The sequence below is a fragment of the Anas acuta genome, chromosome 9, assembly GCF_963932015.1.
Source record: "Anas acuta chromosome 9, bAnaAcu1.1, whole genome shotgun sequence".
Classification (NCBI taxonomy): domain Eukaryota; kingdom Metazoa; phylum Chordata; class Aves; order Anseriformes; family Anatidae; genus Anas; species Anas acuta.
In genome coordinates, this window is record NC_088987.1 from 18748543 (window position 1) to 18757560 (window position 9018).

The window sequence follows — 9018 nt, forward strand, 5'->3', positions numbered from 1 at the left end:
ACCTGTTACTCTTCAGACAACCACAGACCACAGCTTCCTGGGCACAAGTATAAAGACTCCTAGGCAAAGGTATGCAACCCAGGGGCTCAGCAGCCTCCAAGCCAAAGATGGGAGATGGTGTTAAAATAACAAAGGGCCTGTTTTAGAGGAGGCACAGGCAGATTCTGATCAATATTTACTGCTGTTAAACTATCAGACAGCATTGCCTTAGATTAAACTATAACTCGGGGACTTTTTAGTAAAAACAAAACAAAACAACAACTTTGAAAACGAATGGCAATGTTACCAGCAGGTTACAGGCAGAGAGATGGAATAAAAATACCCGACTGATTCAACAGTCAAACATTTGACAAGAGTGGGAACAGCCAGCGTGTGATGAAAATATTGCCACGAATATCAGCGTCAGGAAGCAGCAATGGCCAGCACCGGCGGTGCCTCGGCAGGCAGCCCTGAGGTCGGAGGGGCTGACAGGGAGGTGAGAAGCGGCCTCCAGAGCTGCGAAAGCGGGACAGAAACCAGCGGCGAGGCGAGGTGAGGCAGAAAGCCCCGGCTCACGGTGTAGCATGCGGGAAGGAGGCAGTGCTGCCGGACACAGGGTGGGGAAAACTGCTTCCAGGGGACTGTGCAGGATCCTCAGAGAAACTGCAATGAATATGTGGTTTCATTTACATAACTGCATGTGTATAAATACATAACCACCAAAAGACCCCCCCCACATACTTTTCATATGTAAGTAGTAGCCTTTAGGTGTGCTCTAGCCCTTTGTACACCTAAAGTGCAAGCTGCCAGATTACACAACAAAATGACATTATTTTTCTCACTACTCTCCCTCTCTTTCCAATCTCATATCCTTTCTTCATTTTTTCCTCTTATTTTTTTCACTTCTTTCCTTCAACACCTCCTATGCCTGGCTCTCCCTACCCCCTCGATTAGCATTTCATCCCTCCACTCACTCCTGCTTCTTTCCTGCTGCTTGTGCTCCTCTCCCTCGCTCCCAGTCACTCATTTCTTTCATACCGAATTAACTCTAACCCCAGTCTATGCCTCCTGACAATCTATCTGTTTTTAATTGTTGCACTAAACTGAGCTGGACATTTCAGAGAGACGTGTACATTTAAGCAGAGGACCTTTTCAAAGTCTTTGTAATTCAACTTGATTCCATGTACTTGATACAAGAGCCATATGTTCGGGGCGATCACGTATTGTTTCGCACATGTGAATACTTAGAGAACAGACGTGTCCTCGGGTATCGGTTGCTTGTGCTTTCTGAGCTGTCAATTAATTTTGTGCCATGTAATATCTCTGATACTTTGAAAGGTGCAGATTTTCTCCATTCTTCTCAAAATGCCCTGCAAATTGAATGACTGAGGGCTCACAGGGCTCAGGAGTGTTGCCTGGCCCTTCACAGGTGAGAAGGAAGCACTCGCAGGCAGCTCCCCGTCGAGACCCTCATGGTGGCAGGGCTGGAGCAGCAGCGAGCCCAGAGCCATGCTAACAGCTCCGCACAGACACCACCAGCATTTCTAAGCCTTATTGATTCCTCCCAACAAACCCACATGAAAATAAATCTGAAAATAAATTAATAAATCTGTTGCCTTCTCAGGGCAGACCCAATAATTCTTACTCAGACACAACTTTCCTGCCTCGCACCCTGGCACAAAGTCTGTAAAGAAGGGAAGGAAAGAGGGAGAAAATCGTAATGGATTGTGGAAGAGGCACGTCAGAACTGACATTTCCTTTTCAGCCATTAGAGCATAAACCAAATGTTAAAAGCCTGCCCTAGGTGCGGGTGTCCCCCGCACATCTTTGTATCAAATGTGTGCATCTCTGGGGAGAAGTGGACAGAGACTAGCGCTGATCTAAGTGGAGGGGAAAAGTTCTCACACTGATTCAATTAGGGGAGTATATGTTGTAATATAGCTTCAAGGGATAACTGAAACTTTTGGAGAGTGCTTCTTTTTTCCCCTCTCCCTTTTTCTTTCCTTTGGCTGCTGCCACATGGAGCTCATTTCACATTTCAGCTACAATGTAAGTGATACAGAAAAACACTTCTCACATTGTGTCAGATCCACTGGTGCCGAAACCACGGGCACCCTCCTCCGAGTAGTCTGAGAACACGGCCACGCACAGAGCTTCATCTCTTCTGTCCCACTCCTGCCCCACCTGGCTTTCAAGTAGGTGAGCCTCCTCCCTGACTGCTAGCTGGGACACAGCAAGGGGTGGCCAGAAAATGATCCATTTCTTTCAGCTCTCTGGGGAAAAAAAGGACAAGAGTAAACTCGTGACAGTTGTGCTCCGCAGCACGGTGACACAAAGCACAACATAACAAAAAAATACTATTAAAAAAGAAGTACCATTAAGCAAACGTGCCAATAGTGGTAGGAACCCACACCTTACACAATGAAGCTGAGCTGACTTTGTTGGTTCTGCACCAATATGTGCCAGTGAAGACACAGCGCTTGCAGTCCTGGCAAGTTCTTCATGAGCGAGGCTCTCCTTCATCTGGGGTGGGCAACAGCCTGAAACCACTACAGAAATATTTCACTGGCGACTCTCAGAACCTGGGGCTACTTCACACGCTGTGTTATTGCAGCAACACCCCAGTCTTGCTTGCACTGTAAACAAATACAACAGTAGCTATAAAGATAAACCGCAACAAAATTTCCCACTCCTTCTGGAATTCCCAATGTGACGTGAGAGCCTTCACTCAGGAGCATCCAGCTCCCACTCCCTGCTTCAACTTGTGGGTGCTCCACAATTCGGCTCTGCTCTCCTCTTTATTCACCACTCAGGAGATTAAAAAAATAAAGGAAAAACAACTGTGGAAAACCTAGGCACATCTGCTTGCTCACCAAATGATGTTCCCCTCACTGAGGCCTGCCTGTTGCAAAATAACACACTGCAACGTGGTCCTCAGGTGGCAGCACAGAAAGGGACGGTGGCCTCATGGAGCTGCCAAGTCTGGGCAGTTGAAGTCTCAGAGGATTCAGCTGCTGCCCATGCCTCTGTGCTGGCAGTGGAGGTGCCACCACCGCAGCTCGTCCTGCGGCAGGGACACCAGCGGAGGCACAAGGAGCAGCAGCACCCCTGTGCTCTCCCTCTGCCGGGCATGTGCTAGAGAGATAGGCTTGTCCTGGAACTCACCCCACGGGGTTTTCTGTAGCAAACTGCTTCTTCAAATACTTTATGCATATGCAGCTCCTTTTCAACCCAAAGGCGACAGCTGATAGATAAGATGAGCATCCACCTGGGAGCTGATGAGGTGTGAGCACCTCCAGCTGTGCTAGCACCCAGCACCCGGTGCTGCTGGCAGCAAGCAGCATCTGGGCGTTAGCGAAGGAGCGTGGGGAAGGGGGTGTTTGTGTGGCCCGGACCCTTTTATTCTATTTGCACATTTTGCAATAACAAACTTGCTCCTTAGCTCAAGATCAACAGCCCACACGCAGACTTTCCTGCTCTAAGGGTAGGAAATGAAGATTTACCACCCAAAACTTCAGCATACGAGCACAAAGCGATTCCTGAACCTGAACTACAGTGCTCAGGACTCAGTTGCAGAGGGAGGGGGTTTATGAAGGTGCAGTGCATCCGGCACACAGAGGTGCCGTGCAGGTGACAGACACCTCGTCCCGCTCACGCCGGGCGCTGCTCGGCGCCCCCCTCGCCGGCCCTCCCGACCTGCGGGGCTCGCAAGGCCCCGGTGCGCGGGGGGGACCCCGGGGGTGCACGGCACGGGCCGGGCCCGCGGGGGGGCGGCGGCGGCAGCCGGGACAGCAGCGCTGCGCGGGGCCGCGGCTCCGCCAGGGGGCAGCGCCGGGCCGGGCCGGGCTGTGCCGAGCCGCGCAGAGCTGTGCCAAGCCGTGCCTAGCCGTGCCGAGCCATGCAGAGCCGGGCCAAGCCATGCAGAGCCGTGCCGGGCCGTGCCGAGCCGGGCCAAGCCATGCAGAGCCGTGCCGGGCCGTGCAGAGCCGGGCCAAGCCATGCAGAGCCGTGCCGGGCCGTGCCGAGCCGGGCGAGGAGGTCGGGACCGCCGCAGGCTCCTTCCCGACCCCTGCTCCTGTTGCTGCCGCCTCAGGCTCGCCCCCGCGGCTCCCCCGGCCCTATTTGTGCTCTGGGCTGCGGAGCATCGGGCCGGCACCCCGGTGAACTCCCCGCCTCTAATGGGAAACAGCCGAGAGCTCCACCGAATCTGTCACTTTTTAACTGGAAACATGAAAAGGGGCTAAGATAAAACAAAACAACAACAGCAAAAGTTGGAATACTGCGCTTTGATTCAGATACCGAAAAATTTTCCTCAAGGAATGGAAAAACTGATGGGAAAAAGAAAAAGGCAAGGCGAGCTCTTGCGGTGCTTGCAGCAGGCTGAGCAGACATTCCTGCCCGTAATCCTCTGACTCCCTTCCCACTCCGGGAAGGGAAAAAACCTTTCTGCGATGGCTCGCAGAGATTTGGGGACCTTGGCATGTTTAAACAAGTGGTTCCCATTTCTGCTCCCGGCCAGACTGCGAGGTCCGAGCCGGGAGCCCCGGGAAGGAGCGGGGCTGGCCGGGGGCTGCTGCCATCCTCCCCGGCACGGCGGGGGACAAGGGGCCAGCACCGCCGGGAAAAAAAGAAAAAACAAAAACAAACAAACAAACAAAAAACCTCCGAAAACCACTGCGAAACCTCGCTGCAAACGAACGGAGACAGGGCTGGGGCTGGCAGCCCTTAGGCTCCTGAAGCCCGGCGCCCGGAGCCCTTCCCAGCCTCGCCCGGTGCCGCCGGTTCCTGGCGTTGAGCCCGGCTCGGAGCGGGGCATTTGGCTGTCCTCGGGCGGGGGACATCGCCTCCCGGAGCGGGGAACAGACGGAGCCGAGCACATCACCGCCAAGTCTGCCTCCCGTTTGTTTTTGTCTTTTTTTTCCCCCGAACATTTTGTTAAAAGCAACACCTGAAAAAAAAAAAAAAAAAAAAAAAAAAAAAAAAAAAAGATGATACCTAGCGAGTGACTCCTTACTGGTTTTTTTTTCCCCCCTTTTGATAATTCAGGGCATTACCCCGCATGCTGTGCTCGACTTCCCCCCCGTCCTTTATTGCTTGTTTGGGTTTTCAAGGAACATAACGATAGCAAGAAAAAGGGGGCTGAAAAATCACGGTTGTCGTTGGGCAATGCGGGCGAACAGGCGCCGCATCTCCAACAGCCCGGCGCTAACTTGGCTGCTGGGCTGAGCCGGCAGCGGGACCCGGAGGCAGGCTCTCGGCGAGCGTCGCTTTCCCAGCGAGCTGAAAGCTCCCCGGGCAGCCTCCAAGTCAGGGACCGGCTCCCCGCCGGCTCCCACGGACAATTCCCCGCTGCTGCCCGGCTCTCGGTGCCCTCGCCGCCCCCGCCGGGAGCCAGAGGTGCCCGCATTTGTTGGGAGATGCTCTGCCGGGGGCCGGAGCGCAGGTTGCGGCGCTTTGCTCCGCTTCGCTTTCCTGGCGGCGTCAACGCCGGGCTGCCCAATTTAATCGAAAACGGTGTAAAAAGGGAAACGGGACGTTCCGCTCCGCTACCGTGTGACCGCTCCGAACGAGCTATTCGCCTTGTGTGCGAAAAAAATCCCAGAGAGAAGTCAATTAAACGAAGGGAGGTGACAAACACACGTGCCAGCAGGGCCGTGGCGTTTACACGGCTCCGCTCCGGCACCCCGAGCCTCCGCCAGTGGCAGGAGGAGGCTGCGCCCTCGGGGCGCCCCGGGGCGGCTCCAGCCCCCAAAGCGGAGCCGGCGGAGCCAGTGCTGCACCTCGAGGTCTCAGCCGAGGCTGGGTGAGCCCAGGCTTACCGAAAGGAGCCCGGCATTCGCCCTGCAACGCCCGGGGCCGCCCGGGCGCGCTCCCCTGCGCCGTGCGCTCTGGCTCCGTGTGCTCGACGGCAGCCCCGGGGGAGCGGGGCCGGGGCTCGGCTTTTCGGGGCGCAGCCCGGCCTCGGTGCCCGCCGAGGCTGCGTGTGCCCGGGCTGCGGCGAGCACGCGGTTTTATCGACAGCCGGGCTCCGCTTCAGAAGCACGGAGCTCATTTGGAAGGAATTCCCACCAGCCCGGCGAGCCCTGCAGCTGCTTGTTTGGCTAATGAACCCCCGTGTGGTTTCCGAACTTAGAGGCAAAAAAGGAGAAAGACGTCCATCCGAGTAAACTATAAGTGAAAACTCATTGATTACCTCCGCCTTCCTGGCTCGGATTTGATTAATCATTTGCCATCGCGCTTTTCGAGCCACTTCTGTGTTGGTTTCCCTCCGCCTCAGTTCTGCGAGACTCTTCCAGAAGGGCGGCCGCGGTGCCGAGCCCAACACGCTGTAAACAACCACAAGAAGCAGAGCTAATGTTTTCAATACAGCTCGGGGACTAAAATAAACTCCTCGGGTTAGGCCAGCCCGAGCGATTGTTTTGGGGAGCGCTTCCCAGGCCCGCTGCTGAGCGCATCCCCGGGGGCTACCTGGGGCGGACCCCCCCGGCCGCCGCCCGCCCGCTCCCGGCGCTGGGAGCCCAGCCCGGGGGGGCCGCACCCCGGCAAGGAGGAGGCGCGGGGGCAGCGGGCACCTGGCGGCCGCCCCCGGCCCCCCCGGCTCCGAGCCGCGGGGCTGCGGCCGCCGCTGGGGCTGCGGAGCGCCCCGGGGCCGGCCCCGGGCATCGCCCGTCGGGGCCCCGGGCGGCGGCCGGGCGGGGCGCACCGGGGCTGGCGGCGCTGCCCGCCCGTCCCCGCGGCCGTCACACACGCAGAGCGGAGATTTTTTTAAGTAACAAACGTACTTTTTATTTCTGAAACCAAAATATCGTTTTCGGCTTAACAATAGCCGGATCTCGCTGAATGAAGCCTTTGCATATTTTCCTGTTTTAATTGGTTGTATAATAAACAGTCCTGACCCCGCACTCTCTTTTCAATGAGTTCAGGGTGAAACGCGGACCATGGGACTGGAAATGACTTTTTCACGACTTAAAACACGGACAAGAATACCAGGAATCAGGCGGTATCAAACAGCCGCAGCGGCCGGGGCGGGAGGGGGCCGCAAGGTGAGAGCCGGCTGCGGCCCCCCCCCTCCCCCGCAGCTCGGCCCGGCTACGGCGACAGGGGCCGGGGCGCCCCGGGCCACCCCGCTCCCGGGGGTCCTCCTCAGCTGCCCCGGCTGCAGGCAGAGGGCAGCCGTGCCGAGCCGTGCCGGGTTGTGCCGGGCCGTGCCCAGAGCGCTCCCGGCGCCCAGGGCTGTGCCACCCGCGGAGCACCGGCGGGGCTCGACGGCTGCGCCAAGGAGCGGCGGGGAAGGAGAAGCGGCGGCCGCACAGCAGCGCCCCGGGCCCGGCACTGCCCCTGGGGCGGCCGGGGGGCGGTGGGAGCCTCGGGGAGGCTCCTTCCACGCCCGCTGCGTGCAGGGAGAAAACAGTCCCCGCTCCTCTGCTTTCATCTCTCGCCAGCGTTGCACAAATCCGGGGCCGCTCCGGCAGGGCCGGCGGCCCCGAGGGCCCCTGCCCCCGGCCCGTGGCTGCCGCCCGCCCGCGGCCTTCGTGTAACGGGGCCCGGGCCTCGCCCTGCGCGCAGAGCCGGCTCCTGCCGTCAGGCCGGCGCTCGGCCGCTTTCTTTAGTAAGGGCCCCGGGGCGAGGAGACGCCGTCGAGCCGCAGCCGTCCCCTCTCACCCCCCCGCGCCGAGCAAAGCCCCGGCGGCAAACCCGGCCCGGGCTCGTGGCCACGAGGCTGCTCGGCACCGGAGCCGGTTACGGCTCGGTTGGGGCCCGATCCCGCGCAGCACCGTGGCTGCCCCAGGCCGGAGAGGTCCCGCCGGGAGCTGAACGGGAGCCGCGGACGCTCCGGGAGCTGCAGGACGAGCCGGGCCCCGCTCCACCGCCCGACGGCACCCGGCGAGAGCGGGCAGCCCGGCCCGGGGGTGGCGGGGCTCCCGTTCGGCTCCCGGCGGGGCTCCGGGGCTGCTTTCCCCCTCCCCGCTGCGGCGGCGCTGCCGAGGACGCGGCCCGGGTCCCGCCGCCCCCGGGGAGGCAAAGCTGGAGGCGGCGGAGCCGCGGCCGTGCCCAGGACACGGTGTCTGCTTAATAAACCACGCGGGTTTCCATCCAGCATTGCCCTTGTTTGTAACACACGGAGAACGACCGCAGAAACATCCCACGGGCGCGACGGCGGCACCGGCTGACCGCGGGCCGCGCTGGGGCCGGGGAGCTCGGGCGAAGAGAGCAGGGCCCCGGCGGGACGAGCCGCCGCTGCCCGGCCCCCCCCCGGCACCCGGCAGAAAGCAGCCCGGGGCCTCCCTGGCCCGCTCCCCGCCGCTCCCCGCTCGGGAGCCCCGGGGCAAGGAGGCCGTGCCGCCCGGGGAGCCCGTCGCCCACCGCGGGTTGAAAGCGCGGCTCCCTGGCTCCTGCTACGGGCACAGCCGGCTGCCGGGCCACGCAGCGCCGGGCCGGGCTCTGTCCCTGCGGGGTCACCGCCTGGGCACGGCACCGCTCCCGGCGCCGTCCCTGGGCCCGGGACCGGCCGCACCTCGAAGCCCCCGGCGGCAGCGAGGCCGGGCGGCCCGGCGCTGCTCCGCCAGCCGTGCGGGACGCTGCGGCTCCGGAGCCCGGGCTGGGGCTGCCCCGGTCCTCCGAGCAGGGAGGCTGCAGGAGGCCCCGGGATGGAGGGCGAGCGCCGGGGGGGGGTCTCCGGGGTGGTGGCGACCCAGCGGCACCCCCGCATCCCCGCACCGGCCCGGCCCGGCGTCCGAGGGAGGGCCCGGTCGGGAGAGCGCAGCGCGGCTCCGCGGCCCCGAGCAAGCGGGGCCGAAACGAAAGCGGAGCCCGGAGCCGCGCCGCGGCAGCGCCGGTGCCCCGGGCAGCGCTGTCCCGCCGCGCTCCGCCGCCTGGCAGCGGCCCCGGCCGGCTCCGAGCGGCCCCGCTCCGCGCCCCGAGCCCGGCCCGCGCCTGCCGCGGCCCCGGGACGGCTCCGGGAGCGGCTCCGGGAGCGCGGAGCTCCGCCGCCTCCCGACCGAGCAGCAGCGCGGGGGAGCGGAGTGAAAGACAACGGTA

The 9018-nt window shown here is 61.2% G+C and overlaps 1 long non-coding RNA gene across 1 annotated transcript; it reads right to left on the bottom strand.

Annotated features, from left to right (window-relative positions):
* On the bottom strand, positions 1-3556 carry LOC137860850 (uncharacterized). The gene is made up of 4 exons (XR_011099227.1): positions 2853-3556; positions 2355-2615; positions 2057-2252; positions 1-642 (listed from the first exon to the last, which is right to left on the bottom strand). It is a non-coding gene; the product is annotated as an uncharacterized lncRNA (long non-coding RNA).
* Between the last annotated feature and the right edge of the window lie 5462 nt (positions 3557-9018).